Raw genomic sequence first — 23,452 nt, 5'->3', positions numbered from 1 at the left:
GGGTATTTGGTTGATACGTTTTTTGCAAAAAATGTATACTAAGCTGCTCTACCAATCTTCACGGTATACCCTTATCAGAGCGGCACCCTCTTCCCCAATGACTGCCAATCTGTGTCAACAACTGGGTCATCTATCACCTCCTCTTCAATGTCATGTGCACCTTCCTCTGTGTCACCGTGTAAGGTGCTATAGCGTTCGGGATAGGGCACCATAGTCTCATCAGAGTCAGATTTTGGCTCAGTACACTGCGAGGGCAATGTAGTGATCTGAGTCAATGGAACAGCGTTATAATCTAGCTGTGGCTGTGCATCAGTGCACTCCATGTCCTATTCATCTTGTAATGGGCAGTTAACAATTTCTCGTCCTAACCCAGGCACGGTATGTGTAAGGAGCTCCATGGAGTAACCTGTAGTGTCGCCAGACGCATCCTTCACTTTTGGTTTGGGTGAAGGACACAAGGAAACGTCTTGTTCCTGACCGGGAGCATCCACTGAGGGGTTCAAGAGAGGCCTGGATGTCTTCCTGGAGCAGAACAATATTGTATCATACAATTATTAGGTTCTGTAGAAGGACGTAGATCTGGGTATTTATTATGATAGAATATAGGCTGAACTGGATGGACAAATGTCTTTTTTCGGCCTTACTAACTATGTTACTATGTTACTATGTCACTGACGACTCGCTGCTTTTATATTTGGAACTTTCTGAAGAGGAGGCAAAAGAGCTAGAGGCTGAGTCAGCAATGAAAGCCAAAACTTTTTCCTGCTGCTCCGGCTTTAAATGCCGTTTTCCTACTCCCAGAAAAGGGAGCTTTCGAGACCTTTTGTAGCCAGATGATAAGGCTGGCTCAACACCTCCAGCCTTAGGTGCTATTGTGCTTTTGCCACTACCACCAGATGCACCACCACCACCATCAGTACCAGCTGGCAACCACCGCCCATGGCCTCTTCCGCGAGACTTCCTAATTTTTGGGAAAATCTAACCAAAATAACAACCATTATATGGTACTGTAAAACCAGGTAGAAGGTGTATAAACTTGTTGAGAATTTGAATCTCCCTTTTTTGGGGGGAGACAGTCCCAAAACTCAGGCCCAGTGTATAAAACAACGCAATGTAGGTGCCAGAAAGTGGCTGGCTGACATACACCAAACTAACAGGACTGCAGTAGATCCACTTTGTGAGAATTTGAAACTCCCTTTTTTGGGGGGAGACTGACCCACAACTCAGGCCCAGTGTATAAACCAACGCAATCTAAGTGGCAGAAAGTGGCTGGAAGATATATGAAAAAATACAAGGACTGTAGTACAATTTCAATCTCCCTACAATGATCTCAGGAAAAGTATGGCAGCAATAAAAAGGACTGCTGCACACAAGTGTGGACACATAAACAAGATAACTGTGCAGAAAGGAGCAACAGGATTTTTGCTTCTAAAAAAGCAGTTGGTTTGCACAGCAAACAGCAATGCAGCTATCAGGGAGCCTTATAAGGCAGCCTAATAAGCTACAGAGCTGATGCACAAAAATATAGCAGCAAAAGAGGGGAAAAGCCAGTGCTGCCTATAGTTAACCCCTTCAAGACCCAGCCTATTTTGACCTTAAAGACCTTGCCGTTTTTTGCAATTCTGACCAGTGTCCCTTTATGAGGTAATAACTCAGGAACGCTTCAACGGATCCTAGCGGTTCTGAGATTGTTTTTTCGTGACATATTGGGCTTCATGTTAGTGGTAAATTTAGGTCAATAAATTCTGCATTTATTTGTGATAAACACGGAAATTTGGCGAAAATTTTGAAAATTTCGCAATTTTCACATTTTGAATTTTTATTCTGTTAAACCAGAGAGATATGTGACACAAAATAGTTAATAAATAACATTTCCCACATGTTTACTTTACATCAGCACAATTTTGGAAACAAAATTTTTTTTTGTTAGGAAGTTATAAGGGTTAAAATTCGACCAGCGATTTGTCATTTTTACAACGAAATTTACAAAACCATTTTTTTTAGGGACCACCTCACATTTGAAGTCAGTTTGAGGGGTCTATATGGCTGAAAATACCCAAAAGTGACACCATTCTAAAAACTGCACCCCTCAAGGTACTCAAAACCACATTCAAGAAGTTTATTAACCCTTCAGGTGCTTCACAGCAGCAGAAGCAACATGGAAGGAAAAAATGAACATTTAACTTTTTAGTCACAAAAATTATCTTTTAGCAACAATTTTTTTATTTTCCCAATGGTAAAAGGAGAAACTGAACCACGAAAGTTGTTGTCCAATTTGTCCTGAGTACGCTGATACCTCATATGTGGGGGTAAACCACTGTTTTGGCGCACGGCAGGGCTTGGAAGGGAAGGAGCGCCATTTGACTTTTTGAATCAAAAATTGGCTCCACTCTTTAGCGGACACCATGTCACGTTTGGAGAGCCCCCGTGTGCCTAAAAATTGGAGCTCCCCCACAAGTGACCCCATTTTGGAAACTAGACGCCCCAAGGAACTTATCTAGATGCATAGTGAGCACTTTGAACCCCCAGGTGCTTCACAAATTGATCCGTAAAAATGAAAAAGTACTTTTTTTTCACAAAAAAATTCTTTTAGCCTCAATTTTTTCATTTTCACATGGGCAACAGGATAAAATGGATCCTAAAATGTGTTGGGCAATTTCTCCTGAGTACACCAATACCTCACATGTGGAGGTAAACCACTGTTTGGGCACATGGTAAGGCTCGGAAGGGAAGGAGCGCCATTTGACTTTTTGAATGAAAAATTATTTCCATCGTTAGCGGACACCATGTCGCGTTTGGATAGCTCCTGTGTGCCTAAACATTGGCGCTCCCCCACAAGTGACCCCATTTTGGAAACTAGACCCCCCAAGGAACTAATTTAGATGCCTAGTGAGCACTTTAAACCCTCAGGTGCTTCACAAATTGATCTGTAAAAATGAAAAAGTAATTTTTTTTCACAAAAAAATTCTTTTCGCCTCAATTTTTTCATTTTCACATGGGCAGTAGGATAAAATGGATCATAAAATTTGTTGGGCAATTTCTCCCGAGTACGCCGATACCTCATATGTGGGGGTAAACCACTGTTTGGGCACTCGGCAGGGCTCGGAAGAGAAGGCGCGCCATTTGACTTTTTGAATGGAAAATTAGCTCCAATTGTTAGCGGACACCATGTCGCGTTTGGAGAGCCCCTGTGTGCCTAAACATTGGAGCTCCCGCACAAGTGACCCCATTTTGGAAACTAGACCACCCAAGGAACTTATCTAGATGCATATTGAGCACTTTAAACCCCCAGGTGCTTCACAGAAGTTTATAACGCAGAGCCATGAAAATAAAAAATAATTTTTCTTTCCTCAAAAATGATTTTTTAGCCTGGAATTTCCTATTTTGCCAAGGATAATAGGAGAAATTGGACCCCAAATATTGTTGTCCAGTTTGTCCTGAGTACGCTGATACCCCATATGTGGGGGTAAACCACTGTTTGGGCGCACGGCAGGGCTCGGAAGGGATGGCACGCCATTTGGCTTTTTAAATGGAAAATTAGCTCCAATCATTAGCGGACACCATGTCACGTTTGGAGAGCCCCTGTGTGCCTAAACATTGGAGATCCCCCAGAAATGACACCATTTTAGAAACTAGACCCCCAAAGGAACTAATCTAGATGTGTGGTGAGGACTTTGAACCCCCAAGTGCTTCACAGAAGTTTATAACGCAGAGCCATGAAAATAAAAAAAAAAATTATTTTCTCAAAAATGATCTTTTAGCCTGCAATTTTTTATTTTCCCAAGGGTAACATGAGAAATTTGACCCCAAAAGTTGTTGTCCAGTTTCTCCTGAGTACGCTGATACCCCATATGTGGGGGTAAATCACTGTTTGGGCACATGCCGGGGCTCGGAAGTGAAGTAGTGACGTTTTGAAATGCAGACTTTGATGGAATGCTCTGTGGGCGTCACGTTGCGTTTGCAGAGCCCCTGATGTGGCTTAACAGTAGAAACCCCCCACAAGTGACCCCATTTTGGAAACTAGACCCCCAAAGGAACTTATCTAGATGTGTGGTGAGCACTTTGAACCCCCAAGTGCTTCATAGAAGTTTATAATGCAGAGCCGTGAAAATAATAAATACGTTTTCTTTCCTCAAAAATAATTATTTAGCCCAGAATTTTTAAATTTTCCCAAGGGTAACAGGAGAAATTTGACCCCAAAAGTTGTTGTCCAGTTTCTCCTGAGTACGGTGATACCCCATATGTGGGGGTAAACTACTGTTTGGGCACATGCCGGGGCTTGGAATTGAAGTAGTGACGTTTTGAAATGCAGACTTTGATGGAATGCTCTGCGGGCGTCACGTTGCGTTTGCAGAGCCCCTGATGTGCCTAAACAGTAGAAACCCCCCACAAGTGACCCCATTTTGGAAACTAGACCCTGAAAGGAACTTATCTAGATGTGTGGTGAGCACTTTGAACCCCCAAGTGCTTCATAGAAGTTTATAATGCAGAGCCGTGAAAATAATAAATACGTTTTCTTTCCTCAAAAATAATTATTTAGCCCAGAATTTTTTATTTTCCCAAGGGTTACAGGAGAAATTGGACCCCAAAAGTTGTTGTCCAGTTTCTCCTGAGTACGCTGATACCCCATATGTTGGGGTAAACCACTGTTTGGGCACACGTCGGGGCTCAGAAGGGAAGTAGTGACTTTTGAAATGCAGACTTTGATGGAATGGTCTGCGGGTGTCACGTTGCGTTTGCAGAGCCCCTGGTGTGCCTAAACAGTAGAAACCCCCCACAAGTGACCCCATTTTAGAAACTAGACCCCCCAAGGAACTTATCTAGATATGTGGTGAGCACTTTGAACCCCCAAGTGCTTCACAGACGTTTACAACGCAGAGCCGTGAAAATAAAAAATCATTTTTCTTTCCTCAAAAATTATGTTTTAGCAAGCATTTTTTTAGATTCACAAGGGTAACAGGAGAAATTGGACCCCAGTAATTGTTGCGCAGTTTGTCCTGAGTATGCTGGTACCCCATATGTGGGGGTAAACCACTGTTTGGGCACACGTCAGGGCTCGGAAGTGAGGGAGCACCATTTGACTTTTTGAATACGAGATTGGCTGGAATCAATGGTGGCGCCATGTTGCGTTTGGAGACCCCTGATGTGCCTAAACAGTGGTAACCCCTCAATTCTAACTCCAACACTAACCCCAACACACCCCTAACCCTAATCCCAACTGTAGCCATAATCCTAATCACAACCCTAACCCCAACACACCCCTAACCACAACACTAACCCCAACACACCCCTAACCCTAACCACAACCCTAATTCCAACCCTAACCCTAAGGCTATGTGCCCACGTTGCGGATTCGTGTGAGATATTTCCGCACCATTTTTGAAAAATCTGCGGGTAAAAGGCACTGTGTTTTACCTGCGGATTTTCCGCGGATTTCCAGTGTTTTTTGTGCGGATTTCACCTGCGGATTCCTATTGAGGAACAGGTGTAAAACGCTGCGGAATCCGCACAAAGAATTGACATGCTGCGGAAAATACAACGCAGCGTTCCCGCGCGGTATTTTCCGCACCATGGGCACAGCGGATTTGGTTTTTCATATGTTTACATGGTACTGTAAACCTGATGGAACACTGCTGCGAATCCGCAGCCAAATCCGCACCGTGTGCACATAGCCTAATTCTAAAGGTATGTGCACACGCTGCGGAAAACGCTGCGGATCCGCAGCAGTTTCCCATGAGTGTACAGTTCAATGTAAACCTATGGGAAACAAAAAACGCTGTACACATGCTGCGGAAAAACTGCACGGAAACGCAGCGGTTTACATTCCGCAGCATGTCACTTCTTTGTGCGGATTCCGCAGCGGTTTTACAACTGCTCCAATAGAAAATCGCAATTGTAAAACCGCAGTGAAATGCGCATAAAAACGCGGTAAATCCGCCATAAATCCGCAGCGGTTTAGCACTGCGGATTTATCAAATCCGCAGCGGAAAAATCCGCAGAGGACCAGAATACGTGTGCACATTCCTAACCCTAACCCTAGCCCTAACCCTACCCCTACCCCTAACCCTACCCCTAACCCTACCCCTAGCCCTACCCCTAACCCTACCTCTAACCCTACCCCTACCCCTAACCCTACCCCTAACCCTACCCCTAACCCTACCCCTAACCCTAACCCTAACCCTATTCTAACATTAGTGGAAAAAAAAAAATTTCTTTATTTTTTTATTGTCCCTACCTATGGGGGTGACAAAGGGGGGGGGTCATTTATTATTTTTTTTATTTTGATCACTGAGATAGATTATATCTCAGTGATCAAAATGCACTTTGGAACGAATCTGCCGGCCGGCAGATTCGGCGGGCGCACTGCGCATGCGCCCGCCATTTTGGAAGATGGCGGCGCCCGGGAGAAGACGGACGGGACCACGGCTGGATCGGTAAGTATGATAGGGTGGGGGGGGACCACGGGGGGGGGGGACCACGGGGGGGATCGGAGCACGGGGGGGGGGGAATCGGAGCGCGGGAGGGGTGGAACGGAGCGCGGGGGGCGTGGAACGGAGCACGGGGGGCTGGAATGGAGCACGGGGGGGTGGAACGGAGCACGGGGGGGGTGGATCGGAGTGCAGGGGGGGTGATTGGAGCACGGGGGGAGCGGACACGAGCACGGGGGGGAGCGGAGCACAGGACGGAGGGGAGCCGGAGCAGTGTACCGGCCAGATCGGGGGGGTGGGGGGGCGATCGGAGGGGTGGGGTGGGGGCACACTAGTATTTCCAGCCATGGCCGATGATATTGCAGCATCGGCCATGGCTGGATTGTAATATTTCACCCGTTATAATGGGTGAAATATTACAAATCGCTCTGATTGGCAGTTTCACTTTCAACAGCCAATCAGAGCGATCGTAGCCACGAGGGGGTGAAGCCACCCCCCCTGGGCTAAACTACCACTCCCCCTGTCCCTGCAGATCGGGTGAAATGGGAGTTAACCCTTTCAGCCGATCTGCAGGGACGCGATCTTTCCATGACGCCGCATAGGCGTCATGGGTCGGAATGGCACCGACTTTCATGACGCCTACGTGGCGTCATGGGTCGGGAAGGGGTTAAAAAGCAAAACATAAAGTGCAAATGGACATTGATTGATTTCTAACTGTATTTTCAAAATGAGACATTTAGCAAACAATTGATCAATTTTTTGAGCTACCCCGCCACTTCACGGCATTCTCTTAATGGGGCAGTCCTACTCTACGTTTTTTATATTCGCTGTGCCATAAATGTCTCCTAAACTAAAAGCAAGACCACATTAAATGCAAGCTGTACCTGGAGCATTACTGGATCACTCCCATGGTGCCAGAGGGGCAAGCGAGGATAAAGGTTGACCAGGTCCAGGCATAGACATTTCAGGTCCAACCTCCACACTGCCCAACCAGCACCACAGATAAAGGGTGAGACAGGCTGAGACACAGGTGCATAGTTAAACAAAGCCTAGGGCAGGGCAGGGCTGCTGTATGTGTGTACAGCAGCCTATCAATCACAGAAACACAGAAAGAATGGCGCACGTAACCCGGCGCGCACGGCAACAGTGGTAGTCAGCCACGTACCAATATCAAAGCAAAAGAGGGGAGAAGCCAGCCCTGCCTATGGTTAAAAAGCAATACATAAAGTGCAAATGCACTGTCATTCAATGTGGTCTTGCTTTTAAATCGTTTAGGAGGCCTTTATGGCACAGCGAATATAAAAAACGTAGAGTAGGACTGCCCCATTATGAGAATGCCGTGACGTGGCAGGGTAGCTCAAAGAATTGATCAATTGTTTGCTAAATGTCTCATTTTGAAAATACAGTTAGAAATCAATATGTGCATTTGCACTTTATGTATTGCGTTTTAACCATAGGCAGCGCTGGCTTCTCCCCTCTTTTGTTTTTACAAAAATATAGCCTCCACTGTCCCTGCAAACAAATGGTGGTGTTGGACAGTGGAAATCGCTACAGCACAAGCAGTTTCGGGGGTAATCTTCCCTCCCTAACAATATCCCTTCTTCTGATGAAGCTGTGGCAACCTGTCCCTGTGCTACGATCGGCAGAAGTAAGATGGCGGTCTGCGTGCACGCCACTTTAAAGCCCCTGTGACACCGCAGAAAGCAAGTTAATCACTGTCATGCCCTTCTCTAAGATGGTGGGGACCGAGACCTATGTCATCACGCTGCCCACACTCTGCGTCCTCCTTCATTGGCTGAAAAATGGCGCTGAAAGCGTCATACGAAACGCGCCTTTGGCGCGAAGATCGCCGACCTCATGGCCGATCCCACACTAGGATTGGGTCGGGTTTCATGAAACCCGACTTTGCCGAAAGTCGGCGATTTTTGAATTTGTCCGATCCGTTTCGCTCAACCCTAGTGCCAAGTGTCTTGAGCACCAGAATGCTTGATCGCATACCTAGCAGTTCTGAGCAAACTCGCCCATCAGTAGCACTGAATGTTCATTTTAGTTGTGGGCACAGACAGAAGAGGGTCCCTGTTCAAGAACAGTATATCACGCACGCGCCCAGACTGAATGGCGCGGGCATACGGGAGTGGTTTGTGGCCCCACTGTGCCACAAACCAGACTACCCTGGAAGGGGCGTGACTATCACAGCTGCCTGGGTTTTCACTGGAGCCTTTGATGGTGAGGTCAGGCTTGTGCAGCAGGCAGCTGCCAGGTGCTACTCCAGGGTGGTGTCTGGCTGTGGCTGCTGATCCCACTAAAGAACGGAGCGGGCACGGCTGGCACTCTGGCTGACAGGCGGGCACGGCTGGGACACAGGCAGGCAGACGGGTACAACAGAGACACTGGCGAGCAGGCGGACATGGCTGGCTCTCTGGTAGGCAGGCGGGTACGGCTGGAACATAGGAAGAACCGGTAGGGACCGGTCTGCAGGCAGGTATGAGAAACAGGTAGGAGCCTGTACAGACAGGAGGACTAAGTAACAAGTAGAAGGTGGAACTAAGAGAAGAGAAGGAAGGTGGAACTAAGAGAAGAGAAGGAGAAGGCAGAGCCAAGAGCGGAGACGCTGGAGGCGGAGCCAAGAGCGGAGACGCTGGAGGCGGAGCCAAGAGCGGAGACGCTGGAGGCGGAGCCAAGAGCGGAGACGCTGGAGGCGGAGCCAAGAGCGGAGACGCTGGAGGCGGAGCCAAGAGCGGAGACGCTGGAGGTAACGCCAAGAGCGGAGACGCTGGAGGCGGAGCCAAGAGCAGAGACGGAGCCAAGTGCAGAAACACAGGAAGGGGAGCCAGATAGAACCGCAAAGAGCGGAGCCAGATAGAACCGCAAAGAGCGGAGCCACAGAGCAAAGCCAGAGAGTACAAAGCAAGGACTGAGTGCAGAGCCGCAAGAGTGCGGAGTGTAAGCAGACTGAGTACACAAGGAAAGACAAAGCAGGGAAGGAAGCCACAGACAAGGAGACCGAGAAAAGACAAAGTACAGACAAGGCAATGGAACAAGACACAGGGACCAGGATATTCTGCCTCCTGGAGGGTGGACTACAAGATCAAGGCAAAAGCAAAGAGAAAAGCTCAGAGGGAGAAACTCAGAGCAAGGCCAGGCAAACTCAGCAGCTAAACACTAACTGAGCAAACACATTGCACAGGCCCAGACCACAGGGTGGAGCTGCACTATATACAGGAGGCCTCTTGGTAATTGGTCAGGAACTGATTAGACAGGTGCACCTGATTCCTATAAGAACCAGAGAGTTCAGGCGCCGGCCCCCTATACACATAGCCATGAGGCATGCAGAGAGCAGAGACACAGAACATGGAGCTGGCATTAAAGAGAAAGCACGTCATGGCCTGGAGCAGTGGGTAAGATTGTGTGAGAGATGTGAGGCCATGCTGTGATGCCAGCAGAGTTGTAACAATATGGGCCTTTTTGTGTCTGTGACAGACATGCTTGCTGATTGAAAAGTAAAAGTGAACTTCTTTACCTCTTGGGTCCCTGTGCGGCTTTACCTGTTGCACCAATATGTCCACCCCTGGTCTATTTGGTTTCTTCCAGGTGACTGTCGGAAAGGGGCTATGCTTCATACTTGTCTGGCACTTACAATGTTAAAGATATTCAGGAGATGTTTCATTTGCTTTTGCTGTTTTAGGAAGGAGGCAGAACTGTCTGTGCAGTCTGAGGTGTAAAACTGCAGCCATGGAAACAGGTAGCAAGAGAAAAATAAGCTTCAGTGCAGATATCAAGACTTTAAAGATGTAACCTTTCTTGAGCTGAAGCTCCATAAAAAAGTTAAAACATATATTTAAAAGAGTTTTGTCTTCTGCAGCTGAACAAAATGATGAGAATTGAAATAAATTGTCTTTCTTATAGAACAAAAGATGACACTGAGTTGAAATTATTCCTTTACACACAAGCTCTGGATTTTTTACTGCCTGTGAATAGAAATATCTTGAGTTCATGGCATTTGGGAATCATTGATTTATGTTGAACTCTGACGTTATCTACCCGATTAAAAGTGCTTTTGAATTGCTGCTTAGTGCTCGTCTTTATGAACATTAATTTAATAAAAATCTTGTTGAATTTTAAAATAACAAAGGTTTATGGTTTTAAAAAGAAATGGGTTTAGGTCTGTACTAACATAGGCTATATGATGGCATCAATAATATTTAGAAAGAAAAAAATGATGTTAAGTGTAAACTTACGCCAGCATTTATTTTACCCAGCAAATACAAAGAACCAAAGAACTACCTTTACTAAAAAACAAATCAATCTGCTGATAAGCACTACCACACTTTCCAATTGCTCACCTACAAAGGGGTAAGATTTAACAGTAACATGATTTCTATTGCCAGAGTTTTTGTTTTTTTGTACATTGTGATTGGGGTCATTCTTGGCTAGGCATTAGTGATGAGCGAGTATGCTCGTTAGTCAAGTTTCTTGGGTGGTCTCCGAGTATTTCAGCTTGCTCGGAGATTTTGTTTTTGTTGATGCAGCTGCAAAATTTGCGGCTGCTAGACAGCTTGAACACATATGGGGATTGCCTGTTTGTTTGGGAATCCCCACATGTATTCAAGCTGTCTTGCAGCCGCAAATCATGCAGCTTAGTCGACATTAACTAAATCTCCGAGCATGCTGAAATACTCAGAGACCACCCAAGCATGGTCACAGAAACTCGCGTAATGAACATACTCGCTCATCGCTACTAGGCATGTTTGTGCAACATAAAATAAATCTATAGTAGCTGTTGCATAGTCCTAACTTTGGACAGTACAGTCTAAGGAGCAGAAGCGGAGTAGATTGACGACTTACAGTTTTATGAGAAGATCTCAGTATAAGTTATTTGTTATATTTTTAAATGCTCTTCCTAACTTTAGGAGTCTTTTTTAATGAATGACAGATATCTCTATATGAATAGCCATATAGATAGCACTGTCAATCATTTGAATATGACCTCCCTTTGGACTCATAAGTGTCTGGGCTCACCTGATGAGGTTGATTCGCTAAGCAGTTCATCAAGGTGAGCAGCACGAACCACAGCCTAGTTGGATATAATATATGGGACATGGAACAGTGAGGATCAACAGAGCTGAATATGATAGTTGACACCAGGCTCAATGGAGCTGGACAGTATAAGAATAAGCAGAGAAATAAATGAACACAGGCACCTTGGAATAGCAGAGCAGAATGTTTGGACAGCATCTTCAGCAGCAAGACAATGTATATGTTCAGAAACCTTGATACAGCACAGCCAAGTGTGTAGACAGCACTTTATAATTTTAGAGTACGCAGGCAGGTATGTCAGAGTCAAGTATGTAGACAGGCACCTTGATGCAGCAGTATTGAGTGTGTAAACAGCACCTTTGGCACAGTAGAGAACAATAGATAGGAAGCTACTGTGTGATGCAACAGACCCAAATGTATGCACAGCACATTAGAATAGCAGTTCTGAAACAGTAGACTAGTACCTTGCCATGGCAAAGCCAAATATGTATAGAGCAAAGGTATGTTTGTCAGGAATCACACTTTGATAAGATTTCAATATGGTTCAGAAACAGCACAGCTGGAGTAAGCAGTGGCTAGACTAAAGGTACCGTCACACATAACGATATCGTTGCTTTTTGTGACGCAGCAACGATATCGTTAACGAAATCGTTATGTGTGACAGCGACCAACGATCAGGCACCTGCTGGGAGATCGTTGGTCGCTGGGGAAAGTCCAGAACTTTATTTTGTCGCTGGATCTCCCGCTGACATCGCTGAATCGGCGTGTGTGACGCCGATTCAGCGATGTCTTCACTGGTAACCAGGGTAAATATCGGGTTACTAAGCGCAGGGCCACACTTAGTAACCCGATGTTTACCCTGGTTACCGTTGTAAATGTAAAAAAAAAACACTACATACTTACATTCCCGATGTCTGGTCATGTCCCTCGCCGTCAGCTTCCCGCACTGACTGATGAGCGCCGGCCAGCCGTAAAGCACAGCACAGCGGTGACGTCACCGCTGTACTTTACGGCCGGCGCTCAGTCAGTGCGGGAAGCTGAAGGCGAGGGACATGACCAGACACCGGGAATGTAAGTATGTAGTGTTTTTTTTTTTACATTTACAACGGTAACCAGGGTAAATATCGGGTTACTAAGCGCGGCCCTGCGCTTAGTAACCCGATGTTTACCCTGGTTACTCGGGGACTTCGGGATCGTTGGTCGCTGGAGAGCTGTCTATGTGACAGCTCTCCAGCGACCAAACAGCGACGCTGCAGTGATCGACATCGTTGTCGGTATCGCTGCAGCGTCGCTTAGTGTGATGGTACCTTTAGAGTAGGCACATGGCATCACAATGCACATATTACTTAAAGACTCAGGAGGAGAGCAGTCGTCTGATCCTTAAAGGGGTATTCTCATCTACAATATCCTATCCCAATATGTAGTAGGTGCAATACTAAGAATGTTGGCAAATACCTACAATTAGAAATGTAGTATAGTTAATAATAATAATTTTATTTATATAGCGCCAACAAATTCCGCAGCACTTTACAATTAAGCGGGGACATGTACAGACAAAAAATTCAGTACAAGTTAAGACAATTTAAACAGTGACATTAGGGGTGACGTCCCTGCTCGCAAGCTTACAATCTACAAGGAAATGGGGGGACACAATAGGTGAAAAGTGCTTGTTATTTCAGGTCTGGCAATTATAATAAATAGGGATTTTCATATAAAGCTGCATGATTCGGTCATCAGCCCGTGTGTTTAAGTGCAATAGTCAAGTATCAAGTGCAGTTATCATGTGTATGGAGGGTGTGGAGACAGATGAATAGTAGGGTGCAGATTCACATGCAGATAATTCACTGGGGAACAATTTGAAAAAAAATTTCTGTTGAGTTAGGTTTTTGAGCTGATTTATACTAAAATTGGCATGCTGATTCCAAAAATGTAGTCAGTTTTTTTCTAGCACGTCAAGTTTTTCCTCCACAACTTACCTGCCAGAGAAGCACAATTGCACTGATATCTGTAATAAGACTTGTTATCTGATTACAATTCGACTCATATAGAGCTACGTGGCAACTTGTAAGAGTAGTCACAACTGAGACAGTGTGGTGAGAGGTGTGTGCAGCTCCCAATTTGTCATAATTATCAATATCTTTACACAAAAAATTTATCATAGTAGGAATAAATAGGATTTGTGATAGCTTTTCTCTTTACATTGGGCGCTCAATTGTAATTTATATATCTTTTATGATTTTTTTCTTTGTTAGTTTTCAAAGCTTGTAACTTTCCATCTCAGTGTTTTGTTTACATATTTCCTTTGTTTCAGATCATATCTGCTCCTTCTTCCTCTCGTCGTAAATGCCTATTTGTACTATTTAACCCCTTTACCCCCAAGGGTGGTTTGCACGTTAATGACCGGGCCAATTTTTACAATTCTGACCACTGTCCCTTTATGAGGTTATAACTCCGAAACGCTTCAACGGATCCTGGTGATTCTGACATTGTTTTCTCGTGACATATGGTACTTCATGATAGTGGTAAAATTTCTTTGATAGTTCCTGCGTTTATTTGTGAAAAAAACGGAAATTAGGCGAAAATTTTGAAAATTTCGCAATTTTCAAACTTTGAATTTTTATGCAATTAAATCACAGAGATATGTCACACAAAATACTTAATAAGTAACATTTCCCACATGTCTCCTTTACATCAGCATAATTTTGGAGCCAATTTTTTTTTTTGTTAGGGAGTTATAAGGGTTAAAAGTTGACCAGCAATTTCTCATTTTTACAACACCATTTTTTTTTAGGGACCACGTCTCATTTGAAGTCATTTTGAGGGGTCTATATGATAGAAAATGCCCAAGTGTGACACCATTCTAAAAACTGCACCCCTCAAGGTGCTCAAAACCACATTCAAGAAGTTTATTAACCCTTCAGGTGTTTAATAGGAATTTTTGGAATGTTTAAATAAAAATGAACATTTAACTTTTTTACACAAAAAATTTACTTCAGCTCCAATTTGTTTTATTTTACCAAGGGTAACAGGAGAAATTGGACCCAAAAAGTTGTTGTCCAATTTGTCCTGAGTACGCTGATACCCCATATGTGGCAGTAAACCACTGTTTGGGCGCATGGGAGAGCTCGGAAGGGAAGGAGCGCTATTTGACTTTTCAATGCAAAATTGACAGGAATTGAGATGGGACGCCATGTTGCGTTTGGAGAGCCACTGATGTGCCTAAACATTGAAACCCCCCACAAGTGACACCATTTTGGAAAGTAGACCCCCTAAGGAACTTATCTGGATGTGTGGTGAGCACTTTGACCCACCAAGTGCTTCACAGAAGTTTATAATGCAGAACCGTAAAAATAAAAAATCATATTTTTTCACAAAAATTATATTTTTGCCCCCAATTTTTTATTTTTTCAAGGGTAAGAGAAGAAATTGGACCTCAAAAGTTGTTGTCCAATTTGTCCTGAGTACGCTGATACCCCATATGTTGCAGTAAACCACTGTTTGGGCGCATGGGAGAGCTCGGAAGGGAAGGAGCGCAGTTTGACTTTTCAATGCAAAATTGACAGAAATTGAGATGGGACGCCATGTTGCGTTTGGAGAGCCACTGATGTGCCTAAACATTGAAACCCCCCACAAGTGACACCATTTTGGAAAGTAGACCCCCTAAGGAACTTATCTAGAGGTGTGGTGAGCACTATGACCCACCAAGTGCTTCACAGAAGTTTATAATGCAGAACCGTAAAAATAAAAAATCATATTTTTTCACAAAAATTATATTTTTGCTCCCAATTTTTTATTTTTCCAAGGGTAAGAGAAGAAATTGGACCTCAAAAGTTGTTGTCCAATTTGTCCCGAGTACGCTGATACCCCATATGTGGCAGTAAACCACTGTTTGGGCGCATGGCAGAGCTCGGAAGGGAAGGAGCGCCGTTTGACTTTTCAATGCAAAATTGACAGGAATTGAGATGGGACGCCATGTTGCGTTTGTAGAGCCACTGATGTGCCTAAACATTGAAACCCCCCACAAGTGACACCATTTTGGAAAGTAGACCCCCTAAGGAACTTATCTGGATGTGTGGTGAGCACTTTGACCCACCAAGGGCTTCACAGAAGTTTATGATGCAGAGCCATAAAAATAAAACAAAATTTTTTTCCCACAAAAATTATTTTTTAGCCCCCAGTTTTGTATTTTCCCTAGGGTAACAGGAGAAATTGGACCCCAAAAGTTGTTGTCCAATTTGTCCTGAGTACGCTGATACCCCATATGTGAGGGGGAACCACCGTTTGGGCGCATGGGAGGGCTCGGAAGGGAAGGAGCGCCATTTGGAATGCAGACTTAGATGGAATGGTCTGCAGGCGTCACATTGCGTTTGCAGAGCCCCTAATGTACCTAAACAGTAGAAACCCCCCACAAGTGACACCATTTTGGAAAGTAGACCCCCTAAGGAACTCATCTTGATGTGTTGTGAGAGCTTTGAACCCCCAAGTATTTCACTACAGTTTATAACGCAGAGCCATGCAAATAAAAAATATTTTTTTTTCCACAAAAATTATATTTTAGCCCCCAGTTTTGTATTTTTCCAAGGTTAGCAGGAGAAATTGGACCCTAAATGTTGTTGTCCAATTTGTCCTGAGTACGCTGATACCCGATATGTGGGGGGGAACCACCGTTTGGGCGCATGGGAGGGCTCGGAAGGGAAGGAGCATCATTTGGAATGCAGACTTAGATGGATTGGTCTGCAGGCGTCACATTGCGTTTGCAGAGCCCCTAATGTACCTAAACAGTAGAAACCCCCCACAAGAGACCCCATATTGGAAACTAGACCCCTCAATGAACTTATCTAGATGTGTTGTGAGAACTTTGAACCCCCAAGTGTTTCACTACAGTTTATAACGCAGAGCCGTGAAAATAAAAAATCTTTTTGTTTTCCCACAAAAATTATTTTTTAGCCCCCAGTTTTGTATTTTCCCAAGGGTAACAGGAGAAATTGGTCCACAAAAGTTGTTGTCCAATTTGTCCTGAGTACGCTGATACCCCATATGTTGGGGTAAACCCCTGTTTGGGCACACAGGAGAGCTCGGAAGGGAAGTAGCACTGTTTTACTTTTTCAACGCAGAATTGGCTGGAATTGAGATCGGACGCCATGTCGTGTTTGGAGGGCCCCTGATGTGCCGAAACAGTGGAAACCCCCCAATTATAACTGAAACCCTAATCTAAACACACCCCTAACCCTAATTCCAACGGTAACCCTAACCACACCTCTAACCCTGACACACCCCTAACCCTAATCCCAACCCTATTCCCAACTGTAAATGTAATCTAAACCCTAACCCTAACTTTAGCCCCAACCCTAACTGTAGCCCCAACCCTAACCCTAGCCCTAACCCTAGCCCTAACCCTAGCCCTAACCCTAGCCCTAACCCTAGCCCTAACCCTAGCCCTAACCCTAGCCCTAGCCCTAGCCCTAACCCTAACCCTAGCCCTAACCCTAGCCCTAACCCTAACTCTAGCCCTAACCCTAGCCCTAGCCCTAACCCTAGCCCTAACCCTAGCCCTAATGGGAAAATGGAAATAAATACATTTTTTTTTATTTTTCCCTAACTAAGGGGGTGATGAAGGGGGGTTTGATTTACTTTTATAGCGAGTTTTTTAGCGGATTTTTATGATTGGCAGCCGTCACACACTGAAAGACCCTTTTTATTGCAAAAAATATTTTTTGCAATACCACATTTTGAGAGCTATAATTTTTCCATATTTTGGTCCACAGAGTCATGTGAGGTCTTGTTTTTTGCGGGACGAGTTGAAGTTTTTATTGAAAACATTTTTGGGCACGTGACATTTTTTGATCGCTTTTTATTCCGATTTTTGTGAGGAAGAATGACCAAAAGCCAGCTATTCATGAATTTCTATTGGGGGAGGCGTTTATACCGTTCCGCGTTTGGTAAAATTGATAAATCAGTTTTATTCTTCGGGTCAGTACGATTACAGCGATACCTCATTTATATCATTTTTTTATGGTTTGGCGCTTTTATACGATAAAAACTATTTTACAGAAAAAATAATTATTTTTGCATCGCTTTATTCTCAGGACTATAACTTTTTTATTTTTTTGCTGATGATGCTGTATGGCGGCTCTTTTTTTGCGGGACAATATGACGCTTTCAGCGGTACCATGGTTATTTATATCTGTCCTTTTGATCGCGTGTTATTCCACTTTTTGTTCGGCGGTATGATAATAAAGCGTTGTTTTTTGCCTCGTTTTTTTTTTTTTTTTCTTACGGTGTTTACTGAAGGGGTTAACTAGTGGGACAGTTTTATAGGTCGGGTCGTTACGGACGCGGCGATACTAAATATGTGTACTTTTATTGGTTTTTTTTTTTATTTAGATGAAGAAATGTATTTATGGGAATAATATTTTTTTTTTTTTTCATTATTTTGGAATATTTTTTTTTATTTTTTTTACACATTTGGAAAATTTTTTTTTAACTTTTTTACTTTGTCCCAGGGGGGGACATCACAGATCAGTGATCTGACAGTTTGCACAGCACTCTGTCAGATCACTGATCTGACATGCAGCGCTGCAGCCTTCACAGTGCCTGCTCTGAGCAGGCTCTGTGAAGCCACCTCCCTCCCTGCAGGACCCGGATCCGCGGCCATCTTGGATCCGGGGCTGGAGGGAGCAGGGAGGGAGGTGAGACCCTCGCAGCAACGCGATCACATCGCGTTGCTGCGGGGGGCTCAGGGAAGCCCGCAGGGAGCCCCCTCCCTGCGCGGTGCTTCCCTGCACCGCTGGCACATCGCGATCATCTTTGATCGCGGTGTGCCAGGGGTTAATGTGCCGGGGGCGGTCCGTGACCGCTCCTGGCACATAGTGCCGGATGTCAGCTGCGATAAGCAGCTGACACCCGGCCGCGATCGGCCGCGCTCCCCCCGTGAGCGCGGCCGATCGGCTATGACGTACTATCCCGTCCAGGGTCAGATAAGCCCAGGGCACCTCGACGGGATAGTACGTCTAAGGTCACAGAGGGGTTAAAAAAAACAAAACACTTTTTAGGTACTGTAGTTTACATATTTTTGAGAAGACAAAAATCCTATAGTTCAAAAATTTGGCGTGATAGAGAAAAACGGAGATCATTTCTGGATTCAGCATCCAAAAATTAGTTAAGAACAGTTGTCTGACCTAACTCCTAAAAAATTGTGTTCCCAAGTGTAATATTTGGAAGGAGGGAACAGGACAAAGTTAGTTTACTGAGTAGTTGATGTGGTAGGCTTGTTTGAAGAGATGGGTTTTTAAAGAGCACTTGAATAGGTCGGGGCTAGGTATCAGTCTGATCGTCTGGGGAAGTGCATTCCAGAGAGCTGGCGCAGCACGAGAGAAGTCTTGGAGACGGAGGTGCGAGGTTCGGATTACGGGGGATGTTAGTCTTAGGTCATTTGTAGAACGGAGGGCACGTGTAGGGCGATAGACGGAGATGAGAGAGGAGATATAAAGCGGTGCAGAACTGTGGAGAGCTTTGTGGGTGCGAGAGATGAGTTTATACTGGACCCTGTAGCGAATGGGTAGCCAGTGTAATGACTGGCACAAGATGGAGGCATCGGTGAAGCGGCTGGACAGAAATATGACCCTGGCTGCCGCATTCAAGATGGATTGGAGAGGAGAGAGTTTGGAAAGAGGGAGACCGATCAGAAGAGAGTTGCAGTAGTCCAGACGGGAATGAATAAGAGCAACAGTAAGAGTCTTAGCAGTTTCAAAGGTGAGAAAAGGTCGGATTCTGGAGATGTTTTTAAGATGCAGGTGACAGGAGCGAGTGAGTGATCAGATATAGGGAGTAAAGGAAAGTTTGGTGTCGAATATGACCCCAAGACAGCGGGCATGCTGTTTGGGAGTTATGGTTGAACCTTCCAGGGTAATTTCGATGTTGGGAAGAGTGAGGTTAGTAGAAGGGAGAAACACAAGTAGTTCAGTTTTGGAGAGATTTAGTTTCAGATAGAGGGAGGACATGATGTTAGAGACAGCAGACATACAATCCTTGGTATTTTGAATCAGGGTAGGGGTGATGTCGGGGGAAGAAGTGTATAATTGGGTGTCGTCAGCATAGAGATGGTACTGGAATCCAAATCTGCTGATTGTTTGTCCAATAGGGGCAGTGTATAGAGAGGAGAGGAGGGGGCCCAGGACTGAGCCCTGCGGAACCCCGATAGTAAGGGGACGAGGAGAGGAAGAGGAGCCGGCAAAAGATACAGTGAAGGAGCGGTCAGAGAGGTAGGAGGAGAACCAGGAGAGGACTGTGTCCTTGAGGGCTATGTAGCGGAGCATGGTGAGAAGGAGCTGGTGATCCACAGTATCAAATGCTGCAGATAGATCCAGGAGAATCTGGAGTTCTTTTTATTCACTTACCCCATGTGCAGTCCATTGCAGTAGCTTAGGTATCAATGGGTACGACTAGTGATGAGCGAGAACTAAAATGCTTGGGTAATCGTTACTCGAGTGAAGCAAATTGTAATGCTTAGGTGCTCGACCCGAATAAAGAATATAATTAAGTTTTTGGTAGTGTTGAGCGATACCTTCCGATATTGGGAAATATCGGATCGGATTGGATCGGACCGATATCCCCAAAATATCGCCGATTCCGATACCGGAAACCAATGCAAGTCAATGGGACACAAATATCAGAATGAAAATAAATCCTTTCTTTCCTTGTAGGTTAATTCGACATGAAGGAAAGCAACTAAGAATAATGTAGAATGTATTGGGGGAGGTGGAGGAGACATTAAAGACATAGAGGTTTAGTCCAATCAAATGGAATGGCAGGAATTCATTTTTTTTTAAGACGTTCTGAGTTACAAAGTTATTGACTATGTTAAGCTTTTTATATTTTGTCAGATATTTATGTTTCACTACTTCCATGCTCTTCACCTTCTTTTTTACTTCTCCCACACTTTCTCCTTCATCATCCTCAGCAGCAGCATCTTTTTCATCAACTTCTTCTTCACCTTATTCATCTTCTTCTTCTTCACCTTCTTCCTATTATTTTTTTTTTTTAACATTCTTCATATTCTTCTTATTCAAATATTCTTCTTCTTCATATTCTACTTCTTCATCTTCTTCATATTCTTCTTCTTCATCATATTCTTATTTGTGACAGGCATTCCTGTAGTTGTTATCTATAAAAGTTTGAAGATTACACCTTCCGTTCTGCCTGTCACAAAAGATTTACAACAGGATTTGTCCGCATTCAGTTTTGCCTGCAGCAGAAGGTTTTTTCCAGGGGCACCACGAGGAGGAATGGACTCACCTCCATACACTGCTTAGTCTTCTTCTGCTTATAATTTAGATAATATCTTTTGCTCTGATTTTTAGTCTTATGCTTAATGTTCTTCTGCTTTTTGTTCTGCAGCTTCTTGTTCTTCTGCTTCTTGGTCTTCTGTCTCTTGTTCTTCTGTATCTTGGTGGTTGTCTCCTTGTTCTTTGTCCTTTTGGTCATCTTCTTCAGGGTCATCTTCTTGGTCTTCTTCGGGGTGGTCTTCAGGGTCGTCGTCTCCAGGGTCATTGTCTCCAGGGTCGTCGTCTCCGGGGTCGTCATCTTCTTCGGGGTGGTCTTCAGGGTCGTCGTCTACAGGGTTGTCGTCTCCAGGGTCATCGTCTCTGGGGTAATCATCTTCTTCAGGGTGGTCTTCAGGGTCGTCATCTCCAGGGTTGTCGTCTCCGGGGTCATCATCTTCTTTGGGGTGGTCTTCAGGGTTGTTGTCTCCAGGGTTGTTGTCTCCAGGGTCGTCGTCTCCAGGGTCATCGTCTCTGGGGTTGTCGTCTTCTTCGGGGTGGTCTTCAGGGTCATCGTCTTTAGGGTCGTCGTCAGGGAGATCCAGAGTGATTACCAAAAACCATTTCAAAAAGCTTGAACTTGGAAATGTAGCAGAAGGTACAAGAAGGCTTAGGAACTGCCGAGACCCAGCTGACGGTACTGGAACCCGGATGAGTAGCAGAAGGTACAAGAACCAAGGAACTACCTAGGACGAGCTGATGGTACTGGAACCCGGTTACTAAGCAGGTGGAACTCGGATACCGAGAAGGAGGCACCTAAGCCAAAGGCTCTGCCTGGAAATAGCTGACGGTACTGAAACCCAAGGGGACCTATTCAAGATTGACTTCCAAAGAATCAGCTAATGGTGCTGGAACTCAAATAGGCAGCAGAAGGTCCACATGAAAAAAAAATTTGCAAGGCCGCGAGCCGGCCGCAGTTACCAAAACCCACAGTCCTACAGGGGGTGCTTGTCCTATTGGCACTACGGAACCAGCATTCATTGCCAGATCCCACAGCCCACATAAGTGTTGAGTAGTGTTGAGCATTCCGATACCGCAAGTATCGGGTATCGGCCGATATTTGCGGTATCGGAATTCCGATACCGAATTCCGATACTTCCCGCGTATCGGATACCGGAATCGGAAGTTCCCAGAATTCAAACTGCACGCAGCAGCCAATGAGGAATGATTGGAAGTGTGGGCACATCCTGTTTAGCATGGTGGGCATGTAAGTACTGGCAAGGCTGTGATTGGCTGCTGAAATGATGTCACTCTGCACTATAAAAAACGCTGCCGCCATTTTGCGCTCACTCTGCTGTGATTTCAGTTAGGGACAGGACGCTGTGTTCTAACTGAGGGCCAGTTGAGCTAGCTAATTGCTTTATTTTCCTTTCCAAAGGCTAATTTAGCAAAACGCTGTGTGTTCTTCACTGTTCACCTTGCTCTTGCCTTGCAGCGCTGTTTTAACAGCGTTCTGCAAGGTCTCTGTGTGTGTGTGTGTGTGCAGCCATATACCCGGTTGTATTCAGCTCAGGGGGGGTTCACACTGCCTCACACAGTTGTCTTTTTTTGCTCATAGTGCAGCCTGCTGCACATTTTTTCTCAAATTTCCTATTAGTGTTTTTCCACCCGTCTCCAGCTAAATTGTGGAAAAACACTACATAGGATAACCTAGAGGGGGGTTTTTGGGCCTTGCAGCGCCGTTTACGGCTGTCTGCACGGTCTCCGTGTGAGCCCAGCTCGCCCTGTAGTCTGTGTGCAGCCATAGCCGGTTGGATTCAGCTCAGGGTTCGTTACTGGCTCATACCTTGAGAAAAATTTTCCTTTCTTTCAAATAGTGCAGCCTGTTTAAAAATTTTAAAAAAAATTCCCTATTAGTGTTTTTCCACCCGTCTCCAGCTAAATTGTGGAAAAACACTACATAGGATAACCTAGAGGGGGGTTTTTGGGCCTTGCAGCGCCGTTTATGGCTGTCTGCACGGTCTCCGTGTGAGCCCAGCTCGCCCTGTAGTCTGTGTGCAGCCATAGCCGGTTGGATTCAGCTCAGGGTTCGTTACTGGCTCATACCTTGAGAAAAATTTTCCTTTTTTTCAAATAGTGCAGCCTGTTTAAAAATTTTAAAAAAAATTCCCTATTAGTGTTTTTCCACCCGTCTCCAGCTAAATAGTGGAAAAACACTACATAGGATAACCTAGAGGGGGTTTATTGGGCCTTGCAGCGCCGTTTACGGCTGTCTGCACGGTCTCTGTGTGAGCGCAGCTCGCCCTGTAGTCTGTGTGCAGCTCTAGCCGGTTGGATTCAGCTCAGGGTGCGTTACTGCCTCATACCTTGAAAAACAATTTCCTTTTTTTTCAAATAGTGCAGCCTGTTTAAAATTTAAAAAAAAAAAATCCTATTAGTGTCTTTCCACCCGTCTCCAGCTAAATAGTGGAAAAATACTACATAGGATAACCTAGAGGAGGGTTTTTTGGCCTTGCAGCGCCGTTTACGACTGTCTGCACGGTCTCTGTGTGAGCGCAGCTCGCCCTGTAGTCTGTGTGCAGCTATAGCCGGTTGGATTCAGCTCAGGGTGCGTTACTGCCTCATACCTTGAAAAACAATTTCCTTTTTTTCAAATAGTGCAGCCTGTTTAAAATTAAAAAAAAAAAATTCCTATTAGTGTCTTTCCACCCGTCTCCAGCTAAATAG

The sequence above is a fragment of the Ranitomeya imitator genome, chromosome 4, assembly GCF_032444005.1.
Source record: "Ranitomeya imitator isolate aRanImi1 chromosome 4, aRanImi1.pri, whole genome shotgun sequence".
In the NCBI taxonomy this organism is placed as follows: Eukaryota; Metazoa; Chordata; class Amphibia; order Anura; family Dendrobatidae; genus Ranitomeya; species Ranitomeya imitator.
The sequence above is the reverse complement of the archived record's forward strand: the minus strand, read 5'-3'. Positions refer to the sequence as shown.